Consider the following 19,724-nt stretch of genomic DNA (forward strand, 5'->3'; position numbering starts at 1 on the left):
CCCGGGTTCGATCCTCAGCACCACATACCAACAAAGATGTTGTGTCCGCCGAGAAATAAATATTAAAAATTCTCTCTCTCTCTCTCTCTCTCTCCTCTCTCACTCTCTCTTAAAAAAAAAACTCCATTCTTAATTAAGCGACCATTTCATTTGTGCTCTCTCAAATGAAACAATCTTTGTTTCTCAACTTTCTTTCATGCCCCTGGCTTTCCAACTCTCTGAATATTTTTTTTTTGCTTTGTTGAAGAAGAAAAAAAAAATTTTTGAAAACTTCAAAAAAATAAAGAAATAAAGGAACTTAAAAAGTTGTATAGCTCTGCCATTAAGGACCAAAACATGTGTCCAAAAAATGAACCATGACATCCTTCTATACCACAGTTTCTTAGCCTACATACTGTTTACACTTTGGACCAGATAACTCTTGAGTGTGTGGGGGATAGAGGATCATTGTAGAATGTGTAGCACCTCAAGCCACCAGGTGCCAAGGGCACTCCACCCAGTTGTTACAACCAAACAGATCTTGAGATAATGTTAAATACCTCCTGAGGTGGGTGGGGGGTAAAGTCAGAGTCAAGACTATCTAGTGCAATCTGACTCTTTCCCCTGATGGTGAAGCCTCCGGTATGTCCCAGGGCCTAGCAGGGCAAGATCCAGAGGGACTTGTCCTCCAATTCCAGCACAGAGCACTTCCAAGAGAGGTGGAAAGAGCCACACTCCTTCCATTCACAAGCCTGGCTGGAGGCTGACTGGGCAGGCCAGTGCTCTGCAAAGTGCAGATGAGAGAACCAACGGAGCTCTTCTTCTTTCCTGCCTCTGTAACAATATGGGGCCAGATTGACCTTTCTCTTTCAGGGGGCTTGTATTCTCTAGCAAGCTCACTTGGGGAGTATGGATGTCAACGTCAGGAGGAAAACCCTCCCCACCAGGCCTGGGGCTTGGCCCCTCAGTCCCTGCAGCACCTCACTGCCATCACTGGTCCAGCCCGGCTCCTCAGGCAATTACTAATGAAGGTGATGCTGGTGCCATGGAGCACTCCTGTAATCCCAGTGGTTCAGGAGGCTGAGGCAGGAGGATGGCAAGTTCAAAACCAGCCTCAGCAAAAATGAGGTGCTAAGCAACTCAGTGAGACCCTATCTCTAAATAAGGGTCTGAAGGTGCTAAGCATCCAACACTTGCCACAATTAAATTGTTCAAAATAGCATGCGGGCATTCTCAATGCCATAAATTAATTTCCATCAGTGTCCACAGGCTGTGTGGCACTAAACTCACTACAAAAAGCTCTGGCGCTGGTGGCTCTGCCTGAGCTGTCACAGGACCAGTTTCTTGCTCTAGAAAGGCTCAGAGTCTTGCTAGATGGCACACCAAGAAAACAACAAAAACCAATCAGTCGGGCACGGCAGAACCACACGGGGACTGTCATCACCGACGCCAGGAGTGGAAAAGGGAACTCTGGCCTCTGCCTCTCACTCACTAGGTCACCTACAAGCCTGACAGTTAAGAACACCACATCTCAGCAGAAACCTAAGACTTGACATTCAAATGCAGCCAAGTACCACCAACCCCCGTCAAATACGAAGAAAATTCACATTTTACTGTTGCTATTAATAATGATGTATCTGATTAGTAAGGTGCTTTTTACTCTCAATAACCTTTTCAATTTCCCACCCAGGTTATTCATCTAAACAGAGTAGAGAAAACCTGGGTTAATCATCATTTCATAATTTGAGGCAATTACTAATGAAGGTGATGCAGGTACCATGGTCACGCCTGTAATCCCAGTGGCTCAGGAGGCTGAGGCAGGAGGATCGAAAGTTCAAAGCCAGCCTCAGCAAAAGTGAGGTGCTAAGCAACTCAGTGAGACCCTGTCTCTGAAGAAAATACAGGGCTGTGGATGTGGCTCAATTGGTGGAGTACTTGCCTTGCCTGCATAAGGCCCTAGGTTCAATCCCCAGCACCACCAAAAACAAAAAAAAAAAAAGAAAAGAAAAGAAAAGAAAATACAAAATAGGGCTGGGGATGTGGCTTAGTGGTCAAGTGCCCCTGAGTTCAATCCCCAGTACACTCCCCTAGGAAAAAAAAAAAGAAAAGAAAGAAGAAAGAAGGTAGTTACCTCTTCAGGATTATAAGTGAGTCTTTGGTCTGGATGTCTCACATTTGGTTACTCCAGTGAGGACCTACTGTTTGTAGTACATGTTCACACACAGTAAATGAACACACCCTTGTGATTTCCAGCGAGAAATCATTATCAGACATGAACACACAACACAGCAAGGTCAAGAGCAAACCCTAGTTTTAGATGAATTCCTTTACAGTCCCAGATCTTTCAGCACTGTATTTAAGAAGCTTTTATTCAGTGTGTAGGAAATAATTTCTACAGACACATTATTTTCACCAAAATATAAAATGGATTTCAAGTCACTTTCCTGGTGGGAAAAATTAATCCATATGTCTTTGCTTCATTGACAATTTAATCACTGGCGAGTGTTTTATAAACCATCATTTGGAGATGATGAGCCTGTTCAGTCTTAAAGAGCTTGGGGAAAACTTAAGGCTTTCCTTTTTTAATATGGTAATTTCTGTTTGGAAGTAATGTAACCACCATTTATTAAGGTTTAGAAAAAAAGAGAAAAACACACATAATCCCATAATCCTAACAAAACATTTGGGGTTATCCCCTTCCAGTAGTGGATGGGCATTTTTAATAAGAAATGCTTAGTAGAAGCTGAAGAAAGTTAATCTAATCAGAATTTCAGGAAAAGGACTAAGTGCTTAAGTCGCCACAGAAAATCAAAGCATGAAATAGCCCAATTTGGAAGGAACATTTTGAAATTTAGGAAAACCCCACTGGCATCCCATCTTTTCTGCCCATAGCATAGTAAAGAAAGTCTCCCCCACCTCTGTTACGTACTCTAGCTCCCTCTTCTCTCTTCTTTGGCCTGACTTTTTCTTCCTTTTCCTCCAACCTGTCCCATTTTGACTGTATACAATCACAAGACCCACAGTAGGTGTTTGAGCACACCCAGGGGTCCCTCTACCCTGCCTTCTGCTGCCACCACCATTGCTAATATTGAGAAAGTGCAAGTTCCCGGGCCCTGCCAGGGTTTAGCTTTCCCCCAAGGCAGGATGCAGAATAAGCCTTGCAGAAGTCTCTTCTACACAGTACAAAAATTAAGTCACCAGTTGGCCACTGAATTCACTATAAACAACTATTATAATAACTGAATCATCTGGAATGAAAGCCCAAAAGATAAGGATGAGCTAGGGATAATCCATCAAAACAATCCAAACCTGTCCTTCCGCACAAAACCAACACTGATGTCCCCCAAGTCCCTTTTCAATCCTGTATGCCAACATGAACTGGCTGAGTAATGCCCCCATGTCCATCCAGGTCTCCACCCTCCATCTTAGCAAAAAACAACCTCAGACATGAATTTCCTTTCTTCTTCATTCCAGGATCTTCTGTGCACCATGCTTCATTCCACAAAACAAGAAGATAATAATATATGGCAGAAGAAATTAGAACAGTCAGACCTTTCTAGAATGTGTTTTAGATCCAAGAATGTCTTGTTACACATGCTACCATTATTCCAGCCACTGCTACAAACGAAGTCTGAATCCCCAGATATGTTGGGGGTGATTGTGTCAGGCTGATTGCCTGTCTAGACTTAATCTACTTCTCTCCCTCTCCTCTCCTCTCCTTTCCTCTCCTCACCTGTCTCCCTCTTTCCAAAACCCCTCCAAACATATTTTTTTTAAAATAGAGTGGAAATGCCAATGTGTAAATAAGTACAACATATGCCTAAAAATACTCAGGGATTTAAATTACAGAAAGGAGTATGTAATCTGATATTCCAATAAGTGAAATACCACAATTCAGCTCTCTGAAAAGAACAAACATCACATTGTATTGAGGTTTTCATGACCTTAATTCTTCAAAAAATGTTATCAGATATATCTCCCTTGACTCTGTCATCTCTGAGTATATTCCCCAAGCCCTTCTATCTGTACACTCTTCCTCCAAAAATATCGCAGACCCTATATTCTTGGAGTGCCCATAAATTGCCTCTTCTGGTTCCTGACTAATCACTCAATCACAATATTCTCACTTGCGGCAGGTGTTGGGTGCGGGGAGACAGAGGGAGGGAACCACAGAGAGTTTTACACTTTTCTACAGTTTTATATCATTTCTATTAATCTTTTAATCTTGTGGCTACGAGGCAGTGTGCACAGACCAAGAATCTCTAAGAGGTCCAGTCTCATGCTCCATTTTCAGATGAGAAAACATTCTACAGAGCAAGTGCCCTGTCCACGGTCACATCTACACGTCCCTCCTAACTTTCATTCTCCCCAGCCCCAATGTACCCTCACCTTGCTTAATTAATCAGCCATAAAAAAAAACCATGAAAGAAATCTGATCACTCACAGAGACATGGATGAACCTGAAGGACATTACATTAAAGTGAAACAAGCCGGATACAGAAAGGTTAGTGCCACGTGATCTCCCTCATGTGAAATCTCACTCACAGCTGATCTTGTGGAAGTAGAGAGTAGAAGGTGGGGAAGGGTGGGGAGAGGGCATGGAAGAGGGTAGTCAACAAGCACAAAGTCACAGGTAGGAAGAACAAGATACTGTGGTTTTTTGCATAGGAGGATGAGTTACAATAATGTATAGAATATTTCAAAATAGCTAGAAGAAAGGATTTTAGATGTTCTTATCACAAAGGAATTATAAATATTTAAGGCAATAGGTATGCTAATTACCCTGATTCAGTCATTACACAATATATATGTGAATTGAAACATCACCTTGTATCCCAGAAATATATACCATTATTATGTGTCAATCATAAATAAGAAACTGGAAAAATGAATTCAAACCCCACAGCTGCAGAGCTGAGATGCTTAGATTGTATTTGCAGGACTGTCAGTCCTAAGGAGAACTGGACAGGAGGTCCCCTGGTTCATTAACCCAGAAGTCTCAGCTGAAAAAAGGAGAAAATAAATAGCAACCAGAGCAGATTTTCAAAACCTTTCCCTGTGCACAGGATTTGCAGTAAGTAGGCAGCTGGGCTCATCCACTTGGAGAGTCCCACAGCAGGTGCGCTGGGTGCTTTTTCTCAGGAATCTGAATCAGCAGACTTTTGGGGAAATATACATTAAATGGAATCAATGTACCCCGTCACTCTGACAGTTCAGAGATCAGGGAAACCCAGGTCCTGGAAGCAGGGACTAGCACTCCACAGGCTGGTCCTCCACTTTAAAGGCTGAGTTATTGATCCTTAATTTTAAAAAAAAGACAACTCTGCAGTCCAGAGCTGTGACAGCAGAGCTGCAGAAGGGCCGAGCTGCCTTTCTTTCTGCTGTGTTTGCATTAAGCATGGCGAGGAGTTTTTCCCAAAGGCCTGGTTGATAGGAACAAGGATGAGGAGACGCTCTGGTTAGGAAGTGATGTTAAAAACTATGAGCTGAGGAACTCAAAAGAATCAATGGCTGGCAGAAAACTCTTCCCAGTGAAGAACCTGGAAGAGAAGCAGCTGAGGGCCCGGCTCTGTGCATTTCAGCGTGAGAATATTCCCAGGTGATCACAGTTCCCATTTCCGGCCCCAGTCCCATTCTTTTTCCAGTTCATGCCTGCACTGGAGCATCTATGGCAGGTCACTCTGGAAGGTCATGTGTCCTGCATTGGTACATCTATGGCAGGTCACTTCCTCACCCACAAAACACTCCCCCAGGTACAAATAAGGGACCTTAAACCCTGGGAAGATAAGGGGTTCCAGAGTCCTCTGAACTTCCAGGCCTCCTTAGTGTAGTCACTCTCTTCCCAGTCCTCTCAGGTCAGGCAACAGGAAACTGCCCCTACCGAAGGGACCACTACCAAACCAAAGCTTCCTTCTCTATGGGAACCCCAGATGCAGGGGAAAATTTCATCAGAAGCCACAGTAATAGTGGCTCCCACCCACTGAGGACTGACAATGGACCTAAAGTGTGTTAAGTGCTGTGTATCTTTTTGCTCATTCCATCCACACAAGGGCCCCCCAAGAAGTGGGAATTAGCCCTCGTTGGGGGAATGAGGGGAAAGATGTTCATAACAATTAAATAATGGATCCAAGCTCAAATGCAAAATAAAACTTGAAGGAAAATAAGTGTTGGCAAGGATACACAGAAGATTGAACTATGTCACCAACAATGCAGCTACTTTGGAAATCAGTTTAGCATTTCCTCAAAAAATCAAACATGAAGTTATCATATAATTCAGCAATTCCACTTCTATGTACATACAGAAACAGAAAAAGTTCATTCACACAAAAATATATACACAAATGCTCATAGCATGGTCATTGATAATACCAAAATGTGGGACCAACCTGAAAGCCCAATCTTCCATTGAGGAATGGATAAGCAAAATTATATATATATAATCCCTACAATGGAATATTATTCAAATTTGAAAAGGAATGAAGAAGTATTGATACACACACCAAGTTACCAAATACAAACTCTGGAGAAGTCATGCTAAGTCAAAGATGTCACACACAAAAGGCCACATATCAGATGATGCTATTTATATGGAAACTCCAGAATAGGCAAAGACATAGAAACAGAAAGTAGGTTAGTGTTTGCTTAGGCCTGAGGGAAGGGGGAATAGGAAGTGCCTGCTAGTAGACACAGGATTTGTTTGGCGGGTAATCAAAATGTTTGGGAATTAAACAGTAGGGATAGTTGTACAACCTTGTTAATTTACTGAATACCACCAGCTGGATGCCTTAAAGAGTGAACTTTATATTATGTGAATTTCATTTTTGTTATGATTTGGATGTGAGATGTCCTCCCAAAACTCAAGTGTGAGATATTGCAAGAAAGTTCAGAGGGGAAATGATTAGGCTGTGAAAGCCTTAACCTAATCAGTGAATTAATACCCTGATAGAAATTAGCTGAGTGGTAGGGTGTGGCAGGAGGAGGTAAAAATTGGGGGCGTGGCTTTGGGGTATACATTTGTATCTGGTGAGTAGAGACCTCTTTGCTTCCTGATCAACATGTGAGCCACTTCCCTTTGCCACACTCCTTCTCCATGTTGTTCTGCCTCACCTTGAGCTCCGAGCAACAGAGCCAGCTGTCTGTGGATTGAGACCTCTGAAACCGTCAGCCCTTAAGTAAACTTTTCCTCCTCTGCAGTTGTGCTGGTCAGGTCCTTAGTCACAGCAGCAAAAAAAAAAGCTGGCTAAAATAATTTTGGTAGACAACATTTAAATGAAAAAGAGTAAGGTGGTACCAAAAAAAGTGTGGGCAGGAGTTATGTCCAGGTCCCTCTCAATCTAAAAACATAAAAAAGCAATGTAAAACAACACTCTAATAGGCTGTGAAATCACTTTCTGAGTCAATAACTATTCAATGAGTGTCTACTGTGTGCCAAACTAAGAGCTCGGGTGACAGACATGATCTAAACAGACGTGATCCCGAAGCTCTCAGCACTTAGGGTCTGGTGATGAGTGCAAAGAGAACTGTTTGAAAGTGCAAAGAGAATAGACCCTTAGAGTGCTATAAGAATGCAAACAGGGGCATCAACCCTCGTGGGGAAGGGGATCAAGAAAGGTTTGGGTAGAAGGTGATGATCTCTGTGTCTCCTCAGGATGAATCCTAGGTAACTGGGCCAAGATGCCAGAGGAGTAGAGTTAGACTGATCCCTGGTACGTAGCAGGAGCTCAGCGGAATGTCTCAACCAGGTGAAAGCCCAGCCGGGCACACACTATCTGGTAAGAGCAGAACACAGAAGAACGTCCAAGTAGAGTTTCTGTGACTGAATCCAAAGATGTCGGGTCCTAGGTAAGTAGACAAGTTGAGGCTCCTGGGGTAAGGGGCATTGGTAAGCCTGTCAAAAGGAGTTTGGACTTCACCATAAGGCTATGGGGAATCACCAAAGGGTCTTGGCTGCTTGTTTCTGTTAGGGGTTTCTGAAAGACCAGATATAATCAAAGAAGATCAAATAAAGTCTCTTTGGAACATTCAGGTGGGCTCAGGAACAATCCGGAGCTGGCTGAAAAAAGGAAGTGACAAATACTTATGGCTTCTAAGATGAGCAGCCTATCCTTTCCCTAGGCGGGGAGCAAGGGTGTATAATCCAGAATACCAGGCTACAGACAACCCAGGGCATTTCCCAGGACCTAGGGAAACTAGCACTGCTTTACCCACTCTAATCTGACCGATCATGGAAGCCCAGCCTTGCAATGTGTCTCTTCTGGTGTCTGACTCAGGACAGCATATGTCCTTCCAACAGGCTGGCTCAGTGATGGGCAGCTGTGCCCACTGACGGACATGGTCACAGAGTGTCAACTGGTAGGATCTGTGGACCCATCAAGAAGAGAGATCCTAGCCAGGCGCAGTGGTGCATGCCTGTAACCCCAGTGACTCAGGAGGCTGAGGCAGGAGGATCGAAAGTTCAAAGCCAGCCTTAGCAAAGCGAGGCGCTAAGCAACTCAGTGAGACCCTGTCTCTAAACAAATACAGAATAGGGCTGGGGATGTGGCTTACTGGTACCCCTGAGTACCCCTGAGTTCAATCCTTGGTCCCCCCACTAAAAAAAAAGAAGAGAGATCTGGGGGCACAGAGCTCTGGGCAGGAAGAAGGAACCTGGTGTCTCCTGTGCAGCTACTGAGGGCCAGGCATGCTGCTTCCATCTTCTCAGCCACTTTCTGGAAAGCTATTTATTGTTCTCTGGAAAGCTATTTATTATTTTCATTTCACAAATGAAAAGGCTGAGACTTGACAATAAGTCATTGTGTCAGAGTCAGGGACCAGGCTCAGATGGAAACTGTCAGCCCGCTGACTTTGACTCTTGGGGCTCTCATGGCTTGCCTTTCTTTTTCTGTTTTCAGATTTGGGGTCCGAAGAGTAGAATACATATAACACATGTCTCCATTCAATGCATTCTACTGTCAAAAGTCACTGCAAGACAATTCTATTGTACTGTTATGTGTGTGTGTGTGTGTGTGTTCTCATCTTCATCCTTGATCTGACTTCCATTTCTCTATTTTTACCTCCCCGATAGAACCCATTCTAATGTGATGGATATATTTGCTTGGATAACTAGAGGTCCTGACTGGTGTGGAGGGCTGGGGTTACTTACTTTACATTAATAAGCAGCACATATAGAGCTTGTGTTTAAGGCAAGGGGGTGCTGTTAAGAACCACGTGCACTACTGCAGGACAAGTGGGATACCCGGATTCCTGCTTGGGGGAATAAGCTAGGTGACACTGCTCATTGCTCCACAACTACTGGGAGTCAAATTGGCAGGACAGTAGGTTTTGTTCAAAGCCAGCTTTGAAGGAAGATAGAGGAAATTTTTTGTTTCTAAATTTCCATCTTCCTGGCTTTGAGGTGAGGAAAGCTTTAAAAAGAGAAGAGAAGGAAAAATGGGACAAAAGGCAGAAAATACACACATGCAGATTTCTTTAGCCTGAGCTAGACAGGCCAGCAGGAGGTGATCTCCACTCAGCTCCCTTGGCATCTGTCAGGGCAGGGTGGGAAGAGGGCGTCATGGTTAAAGCCTCTATCTCAGCAGGAGGAAGTTGTCCTGGATTTCAGAGGGGCCCTTAATTTCAGTCTGTTTCACATGCACCAAGTGCCACTTGTTTGTTCCCACAGCAGTGACATCTAGGCAGCAAACTATCACAAACAACACTGCGATGGACATCTTCATCCACATCTCCAGACGGACCTATGCAAGAACTCTTCTGGGGTGGGAACACAGGTGTGAGACCGCTGGTTGTGGTGAGTCTACTGTACTTAAATTATTACTCAAGCAGCCTGCACCCATTAAGCATGCGTGTTCCTACTTCCCTTCATCCTTACAAACACTAAATACTCTCTAAAAAGATAGGTCTAAAGCAACCTGTCATTTAAATTTTCTTTTCACTTTCCACATTTTTATTAGTGCTTTATAGTTGTTCATATTGATGGGATTTGTTGTTATATATTCACACATGCACACAATGTGGCAACATAGTTTGAACATTATCACTCCCCAGCACATCCCCCTCCCTCCCCTTCCCTTACCCCTTGGTCCCTTTCCTCAACTGACCTCCGTTTGATTTTCATGAGATCCCCACCCTTTCACACACACCTTTCTTTTCCTTTTTCCTCCCTAAGCTTCCACATAGGAGACAAGACATATGGCCCTTGACCTTCTGACTTTGGCTTATTTTGCTTAATGTAATGGTCTCAAGGCCCATCTATTTTCCTGCAATTGCCATCATTTTATTTTTCTTTATGGCTGAATAAAACTTCATTGTGTATGTTGATGGGCACCCAGGCTGGCCCCATAATTTGGCTATTGTGAATGGTGCTGCTAACATCATGGCTATGCACATATCACTGTAGTATAATGAGCTGAATTTTTTAGGATAAATACCCAGAAGTGGGCCATACACAGTTCCATGCCTAGTCTTTTGAGGAACCTCCATACTGATTTCCATAGTGGTTGGGCTGATTTACAATCCCACCCACAGTGGAGAAGTGTTCCTTTTTTCTCCATACCCCTTTGGAATTCTCTCATTTTTAAAATCTGCATTTCTTTGATTACAATTAGTAGATTTTGACAAACATTTGCTAGCCGTTAACCTGTTTTCCACTTGCTATTTCTTCCTCTTGACTTTGTGTGTGTGTGTGTGTGTGTGTGTGTGTGGTGCTGGATGGAACATGCTAGGCCAGTGCTTCACCACTGAGCTACATCCCCAGTTCCCTCTTGAGTTCTTAACTTTTTTTCTGGATCAATCCCCTCCTTGATTTTTGCTGTTCAAAATATCGTCTCCCTATCTTTCAGTGGCCTGTTAACTAGTCCGTGGAGTACGCTGATCTTGTTCTTTCCCTGTAAGCCATAAAACAATTTAGTTCAGAAGCCAGTTATCACAAGTCTTGATCCTTTGGATTTTGAGAATAAAGTGAGAAGTTAGGCAAATGTTGGCCTGTGGGTCTTCTGTTGCCTTCAGCAGGTCAGTGTCAATAGCCTGGCTGTCTTTATGTTCCCACAACCCCTTTCAGTAGAGAACCAGGACATGAAGAGCAAGTGTGGACACAGGCTGCAGTGCTGAGCTCTGGATTCAGTCTCTGCAATCCAGGATGTTCCCCGCCCTGCTCAGCATACACCCAGCAGGGCAGCAGGCCGGCTGGACAAATGACCAGGTGATGTGGTACTTGAATGGAAGGCTTTCCTGAAAAGTTACCATCAAAAACTGGGTCAGGTGGACAAGTGCTGAGGGAATATTGGCAATGACCACCTGTGAGTAACGAATGTCATGACCTAAGATTGCTCCACACAGAGGGGACCTTGAGACAGAATGTTTAGACACAATCCTGTTGCTCAAAACATTTGCATACCCTTAGTGTCAAACATTCCTTACAATGTCCTGGGAACATCCTACTTATTCTCACCATCCTACTTATTCTCACCTTTCTTCCTCCCAGGAGTCTGCTCATCCTGCCATTGGCCTCATCATCAACACCTGACCTGATGGATACTCAAATCAACTGTCCTTTCCTGTCCACTCACACAGTCCATGTTCTATGACTGGCCCTCACATTCATTGTCTGGGGATGAGCAATTCCATGAAACTAATTCAGAGGAACCATGACAACCTGGAGAGAGGTGGCATCATTGAGAGACTGTTAAGTATTAATATTAATGAGGTCTATAAAGACCTCATACCAATGTGGCCCTCTTGAATGGGTGCTCATGACTTTATGCCCCAGGAATTTTTATCACCTGGCTTAATTTCACCATGAGGCCTCTTTTAGGGGGCTGGGAACACAAAACTTGTCACATTCCTTTATTTGCTTAAGAAAAACAGCACAGTCCTGCTGTCATCTCAAAGTTCAAGTATCAGCAGCCACCTTTTCATAACTTAATAATCAATGATAGTTGTGTGTGGGGATGTGTGTGGGGAGTGGTTCTGAGTAGTTTAAGATCTTCACATTTTGAGGTTTTGGGGTTTTTTTTCAAAAACACATTCTGGTATCTCTGTATTTGACCCAGGGCAGCAAGAAAAAAAAAAAAAAAACATGGTTTGTTCAATTCAGTAGTATTCACTGAAAATTTTCCATGAGCCTGGCACTGTTGGGTGTGTTTTAGTCAGCTATTTTGCTGCTGTGACTAAAAGGACCCAACTAGAACAATTATAGAGAAGGAAAAGTTTATTTGAGGGCTCATGGTTTCAGAGATCTCTGTCCATAGAAGGCTGGCTCCATTCCTCGTGGCTCAGGGTGAGGCAGAACATCATGGCAGAAGAGTGTGGCAGAGGGAAGCAGCTCACATGGTGATCAGGAAGCAGAGAGGAGACTCCATTCACCAGATACAAATATATACCCCAAAGCCACACCCCGATTCCCACCTCCTCCAGCCACACCTTATCACTTCAGTTACTGCTCCATGAATCCCTATTAGGGGATTAAATCACTGATTGGGTTAAGACTCTGATAACCCAGTCATTTCTCCTTTGAACCTTCCTGTACTGTCTTACACGTAAGTCTTGGGGGGACACCACATCTAAACCATAACAGGGTGCTGGGAATTTAAAGTAACAAAGACAAGATCATGGTGTTTGATGAACTTACAATCCAGTGGTGGAGAGAAGCATGTAAATAAGTCACCAAACAGGGAAGGGACTGATGCTATCTAGGGGGAATGAACAATTATATCTTCTGCAAAGAGTGATGATTAGGGAAGGGTTCCCAGGGAAAGAGATGTTTCAAGCTGGCATAAAAGCACACTGGAGTCCTGCAGGTAGAGAAGAGAAGGAAGTTGCTCTAGGCAATGGCAGCCACACAGACAAAGACAAAGAGGTGTGAGAATGTAAAGTATGTTCTTTGAGGACACAGATGAGCTGAGGCCACCTCCCACTGCTGCACCAGCTGTGCACTGCCCAACTGCAGGGGAGGACAGTAAGGCAGGACGGGGATATGAACGATGCAGCCAGGAGTCAGACAACATGGTGGCCTGAGAGAAGGGTGGGATAGAAGTGGAGAGACAAATCATCAGAAATTCCTCATTCATTTCATTTGTTGCTATAGTCATCAATGTGCAATTGCTCAGCAAATATTGACTGAACAACCATTGGGAATTTGGGGGTTTACCTTACTTCTGCCATTTTTGCCTTCTTCACACACAAAGACCTATTGAGGACCCTCTAGCAAAAAGGTCAGCACTCTTCAAACCTGAGAGACACCACTCACCTACATTTCATTGCCATGTGGATTAGTCAGTGGAACGGAGCCAGCCCCCTGGCTCATCTTCATGCATGGCCAGTTCAACACTCTTATCCTATAAATTAGGAACTGAGGGTCCAAATAAGACTCCCTCAAAATTAACAGCTGGTAAGTTCTAGAGCCTGAACTAGGAGCTAAGTCTCTCAACTTAGATCTCAGTACTCTTTGCACTAAAAGGATAAAGAGTAGTAACTGAGGACTCTGTATTTATTCTTCCAAGAAGGGAGGGTTGTGCCTATACCAGCCAGCTAAGTAACCCCAGTTGCTATTGATAGGTAACTTTGAAATCCTGGTGTCAAGAAAAATTCAGGTCTGACCCTCATCACAACCCAATGTGGGCTGGGGAGCACAGAGGTCTAGCAGTTACACAGGGGAGCAGTGGGATTTTTCTTGTGATAGGAAGGATGGAGAACAGACACCCACTCTTAGGTGCTTCACCTGGAAGGACTCACATCATTGCTGCTCCCGTCCCAGTGGCGACAACAACCATAGAGTGCACTTAGAAGCAAGGGTGCTGAGAAAAGCAGTTTAGCTTCATACTAGGAAGTTGAGATGGGCTCAGTGAGCATCCAACCAACCCATGCCACAGTTAACGTAGGGCAAGTCCACGTCGTGGCTGTTATCCCAATGAGAGCAGCCTAACAGCAGTCAACTGAATGCCTACTTGGTGTCTACCCCAGAGCCATCGCTTCCTTCCCCTGGGCCTTCCCCATTGCCCATTGCACAGGTAGGAACTGAGACCCAGAGACCTGTCCAGGGTCTTAGCCAACCATGCAGCTCCAGAACCTAGGAGGTCTAGACTCCAAGAAGCACTGTGGATAGCAGAAGGTGTTGACAGCAGCACACCTCAGCACTAGTTGTTCGCAGTGGCAAAAGATGGCAGACAGGCCTCTGGGGAGGAGAAGGGACAGGAGAGGGGGAGAGTCCCAGCTGTCTTTTCTCTGTTGCTCCCCTGCCTGCCAGTCATGCTTTCCTCTGACTCCGTCATGGAATTGTTTATTTTTATTGGCACAAGCACCACCACTCAGAATATTTGTCTGCAAGGAGAGAGCAGCAGGGGCGGATTCTGGAGCCCGGGGGTGAGTGGGCCTGTGTGTGCGCTGCCTTAGGTACGCATCTGCTCTTTGGTTTAAACTTAGCTTTCTCCAAAGTGGAGAACACAAACCAGTGCTTCTTTCCACCTCCAAGCACTGTGGATCTCCAGCTGGAGAGGCACGATTGGGAAAGAGATTCAAACATTCAGCTTCTCCCCCAGGTCCAAGCTCCTAAGGCCCCTGAAACAACCTGATGCCTTCAAGCCCTTCCCTGGTGTCAGGTTGGGCTCTCCTGGGGTTGCTCTGTCCCCACAGCAAATCTCCCAAAGCTCTTTCATGTCACCACCATATCCTCCAAACATTCCTATAGTATGTCTGCCTCTTCATCAATCTACCTTTAGTGTTTCTTTTCTTTTTTCTTTTTTTTTTTTTTTGCGAGGGGGAGGGAACCGCTGAGCCACATCCCCAGCCCTATTTTGAATTTTATTTAGAAACGGTCTCTGAGTTGCTTAGCGCTTTGCTTTTGCTGAGGCTGGCTTTAAACTGGTGATCCTCCTGCCTCAGCCTCCCAAGCCACTGGGATTAATGGGCATGTGCCACCATGCTCAGCTACATTTAGTGTTTCTGTAGGTGACATGAACTCCTAGCTATGGAGGATTTGATTCAAATCAGAAAACTATAGCTATACAGCTGGGATTGACTCAATCAATCAACCCACTGTTTATAAAGTTAATGCCTCTTTAGAAATCACATTAGTTCCTGGGATTCCCCAACCCCTAAACTTTAAGCATTTTTAAACTAGTATCCTTGATTTAGGTTGTTGAACTACAGTTCAATGGAGATAGGCAGGCAGGCAGAGAGGAAGGCAGATAGATTGACGGATGATTTTTTTGAGAAAAAAGAGTAAATTTCATAGCTCCTTGGTGAGAGCTAAATAGCACAGTGGGGGGAGCATTGTGCTAGCTGCTTTCATTTACCTTATTATCTCATTTAATCTTCATAGTATGATGTTGTCACTTACTATAAGAAAGGCATCTCATTAGACACTGCAAGGGTCAAAGTGATTTAAAAATGTTTCTGTCCCTCCTGGAGCTCAGACTGGTGGCCATCATGGTTTATCACCATTACAGTCACTAACATTAGTAGCAACATGGCGGGATGGTCCTCGTGATTGGCTGAGCTCACGTTTATGCCAGTACACAAAGTACTTGGCAGACATCATCTCATTTATTTCTCTACCACATCTAAGGGACAGGCATTATTACTGTTAAACCCATTTTCTGGTCAAATAACTCAAGTCTCAGAGAGATTAAGTCACCTGCTGAGGCATCACACTTGTAAGGAATGAGCTCAGGAGTAATAATAACTGGGACAAAGAATGCAAACAGAGGCCAGAACCCTGGAAAGGGCTACACCAGAGTCACGAATGAAGTTCCCAGGAAGGCAAAGTGTCATTCTTATGGAAGAGCCTGGGAGAGTTATCTGGATGAGTCTGAAGATGAGCTGGTCCCTAAAACTATAGCAAGGCCCCCACAGGTAGATGCAGGAGGGAGGAACTCTGGAGAATGTGACTTTGTGAAGGTGAAGACTCTGCTTGAGATGGAACCTTAAGCAGCCCACCTGGGCTGTGGGAGGAACCCATTCATGTTTCCCCTCACTGATCTTGTCAGCTCTTTTAGGTAGGGTTTCCCCAAAGATATTCATGTTATTATAAAGAGCAGAGTTATTTCTTCCCATTTTGCCGATGGGAATTATTAAGCCCTGCTCAGAATTGGTAAGGTCTAGAGAAAACTCCCAGGCATGGAGCCCAGAGCCCACAGGAGAACTTAGCCACATGTCCTCAGAGGGATTTGCCTGCAACAAACTGGAGAACCCTGGAGCATCCTGTGTCTGCTCACTCCCTGGAGGGAGGGGAAAAGGGGGCATGTCCAGGAAAAGATTCCAGAGCTTTCTCCTGCCAGCTTACTTTCCGTCCACCCTCCATTTCTCCTTGAGCTGTTGGCTCCTCCATATGACACAGAATCTTCATATTGTAATCTCAAATGCACTTGAACCACTGTTCTAGATTCCAAAGTGTCTTCTCTGAAAGCAGGTATAGGACCAGATGTGGAGATGCAAGGTCCTGGCATCCTGTCCCTCACCTTTTCTACAAATCGACTTTGATTCTCTGACAGCTCTGTGCCTGGTTGTGTGCCTAGGACCAGCCTCCTGCCATCCTACAGCAAAGCGGCTCAGGGCTCCTCTCTGAATATGACCAGAAATGAGCCATAAAACAGCCAGTGAACTCACTGTCATTAAGCAGATGAAGTGTTTTTGAAGTAGTGAGGCACTGAGGATGAAGCAAGCATAATTTAGCAGAAATTATTTGTAGGAGAGATGGAGGGTGGGCCACAGGGAGGCCTACCTGGCCGGTGGGACTATGAGGCTGTTGGTACAAGCTGACACGGCGGTAGAGATATCTTCTCCAGTGACCATTTATGACCAGGACAGACAGACTTGTCAGGTTACAGGAGGTGAGGGTGGTAAATCCAGAAGGCATATTCTTCATGGTCCAGTGTCTTGGGGACACTATTCTGGGCTTCTAGGGACATACCCTCAGGTCTCACTGGGCACCCAGTCACTGGGGATCTTGTTCAAATGCAGACTGTGGTTCAGATACTCTGTGAGGCCTAAGGTTGCAGGATTGTGTCTAACCAACCCTCAGGAATGGTGGTGGCTGCTTCTGGGCTGAAGGCTATACATGGGGGATGAGGTGACAGGGAGGCCTCCTCAGGGTTCCCTTGGAAGCAGGAAGGTTTACTTCTCAGGTGTGACTTTTCAAATTTGTATTTCATACAAATATCTTGAGGTGTCTCTCTGGGAGTAGAAGAGGTGAGGACCAGGCCTGGAAGTGTAGATTCTGCCTGTGTGAGGGGATTCCAGGGTTGCCTAAGGGCTTGGTTCAACAGATGAGCCCTGGTGACCAGCCATTCCCCAGCAGGAACCCTCTGACTGTTGGTCAGTCACGGCTGTCCATAAGGAGTCAGGTTGGCCTCAACTCCAGAGGACCCAAGGCATGACCTCATGGAGTGGGGCCAGGGGCAAATAGTTCTTGTTTTACTTCCTGGGGACATGAATTTCCTGCTTCACTTACAAAGGTCAGTGGGGTCTGGGAAGAGCTGGTATTCGGAACTCATGAGAAATTAGATTACAGAGCTTGTCAATAACTCTCCTTTGGAGACATCCAAGAGGTGTGTTCCTGATAGCCCCCAAGACATCTGTTCTCATAGATATCATTCATCTGCAGCCAGCAGACAAGTGAGCCAAGGAAGTACATGTGTCAAGTGCTTGGCGGCAGGGTGAAGATCACTCCTGGGGCCATCTTGTTTATTTCTAACACTCATCACAAAGCTAGCCCCCTTCAGCTGAGGAAAAGAGTAAATTTCACCCCAGCTGGGCCTGTTTGTCAACCAGTGCCAAATCATGAGGGCCCAAACAACAAAACACCCAGAAAATGGAAAAGGTCCACTCCATTGATTTCCAACCCATTTCTCAGGGTGGGGGGCTGGAAAGTTATTCTGGGAAGATGGCACTCAGGCTGAAGGGCTGGGAATCGGTCACTGACCTGGCTCCTTGAAATCCCCTTACAGTCGGTATGCTTCTCTGGGCCAAACCATGTGCCCTGCAATAGTGATCTAGCAACCTCCATGGACCCTTGACAGCCTCTGCTTATGGACTCCCATGCTCTGTGGTGTTCCCCCATGCCCTGGACTGGTGGTTCTCAACCTGGTGGATTTCTCAAGGTCTACAGACATCTTTGGCTGTCACAGCTGGGGCAGGCGTGGTTGGCATCTAGTGGGCTTTGGCCAGAGATCCTGACCAATATCCTACACTGCACAGGACAGCCCCTAAAAGAAAGGAAGATCCAGCAAATGCTGGAGAAAGCCTGCTCTAGGCAAATACTCAGGGGTCTGGAGCTGTCCTGGGAGAGCCAGAGAGGCAGGAAGCCAGGATGAGACTTATTGAAGTCCTTGCCTTAGGGCGAGACACGCCGGCTTCATTCTTCCCCTTAAATCCAGGATGCTCCACACCAGGCTCTCTCAGCCACCTGTCTCTGTTATTTGCCTTTCAAGTTATCATCAGGTGCTCTTTCTGGTACTGCGGCGCGAGGAACCATGAGCAGCAAAGTCTCTCGCGACACCCTGTACGAGGCGGTGCGGGAAGTCCTGCACGGGAACCAGCGCAAGTGCCGCAAGTTTCTGGAAACGGTGGAGCTGCAGATCAGCTTGAAGAACTATGATCCCCAGAAGGACAAGCGCTTCTCGGGCACCGTCAGGCTTAAGTCCACTCCCCGCCCTAAGTTCTCTGTGTGCGTCCTGGGGGACCAGCAACACTGTGACGAGGCCAAGGCTGTGGATATCCCCCACATGGACATCGAGGCATTGAAGAAGCTCAACAAGAATAAGAAGTTGGTCAAGAAGCTAGCCAAGAAGTATGATGCCTTTTTGGCCTCAGAGTCCTTGATAAAGCAGATTCCACGAATCCTGGGTCCAGGCTTATATAAGGCTGGCAAATTCCCTTCCCTGCTGACACACAATGAAAACATGGTGGCCAAAGTTGATGAGGTGAAATCCACAATCAAGTTTCAGATGAAGAAGGTGCTATATCTGGCTGTTGCTGTTGGTCATGTGAAGATGACAGATGATGAGCTTGTGTATAACATCCACCTGGCTGTCAACTTCCTGGTGTCATTGCTCAAGAAGAATTGGCAGAATGTCCGGGCTTTATACATCAAGTGCACCATGGGCAAGCCCCAGCGCCTGTATTAAGGCACATCCTAATAAATCCTAGTGCTACCATCCCTTAAAAAAAAAAAAAAAAGTTATCATCAGGTCTTTCTTCCCACATCTACATGTTTTTGGCGGGTACTGGTAATTGAAATCAGGGGCACTCGACCACTGAGCCACATCCCCAGCCCTATTTTGAATTTTATTTAGAGACAGGGTCTCACTGAATTACTTAGTGTCTTGCTTTTGCTGAGGCTGGCTTTGAATCCGCCATCCTCCTGCCTTAGCCTCCCAAGCTGCTGGGATTACTGGCATGCACTACCACACCAGGCTCAAGATGGTTTTAAAATGTGGATGCGGTACAGCAGGAGAAGCAGGGGAAAGCCAGGGTCTTCCTTGTGATACTTTCCATACTCACTGAAGATGGCAATAATCACAGGTAGAGAGAGAGAGTCAGGATTGAAACTAAACAGAACCAGTTAGATCTTGACTGCATGTAGGTAAATCATCTGCTCATCTACCTACATGCTGGGTCTTGGATTAAGGTCTGAGCCAGAGAATGTTGAGTGAGGATGAGGGTGCAGTGCGGGTGAGTGGGCTCACAGTGAGTGTGCCTCACTGGATAGTATGGGCACCATGGTGGATGCACGTGTTCATGGCTGGGTGTGC

General features: G+C 45.4%; 1 protein-coding gene and 1 pseudogene across 2 annotated transcripts in view; one reads left to right on the plus strand and one right to left on the minus strand.

Moving 5' to 3' along the window:
• Positions 1 to 19,724, minus strand: part of LOC144252432 (flavin-containing monooxygenase 5-like) — a 64,362-nt gene that overhangs the window by 14,622 nt on the left and 30,016 nt on the right. The window contains exon 9 of one of the 2 annotated variants that reach the window (XM_077794757.1): positions 19,079 to 19,130. The exons of the other annotated variant lie outside the window; for it this stretch is intronic. The gene's annotated coding sequence lies outside the window, so the exon portion shown is untranslated. Of the gene's footprint in view, positions 1 to 19,078; positions 19,131 to 19,724 lie in introns of those variants that run through there. 2 annotated transcript variants of the gene reach the window in all.
• LOC144252433 (large ribosomal subunit protein uL1 pseudogene) lies at positions 18,429 to 19,127 on the plus strand (annotated as a pseudogene).

The sequence above is a fragment of the Urocitellus parryii genome, unplaced genomic scaffold (assembly GCF_045843805.1).
Source record: "Urocitellus parryii isolate mUroPar1 unplaced genomic scaffold, mUroPar1.hap1 Scaffold_43, whole genome shotgun sequence".
NCBI lineage: Eukaryota > Metazoa > Chordata > Mammalia > Rodentia > Sciuridae > Urocitellus > Urocitellus parryii.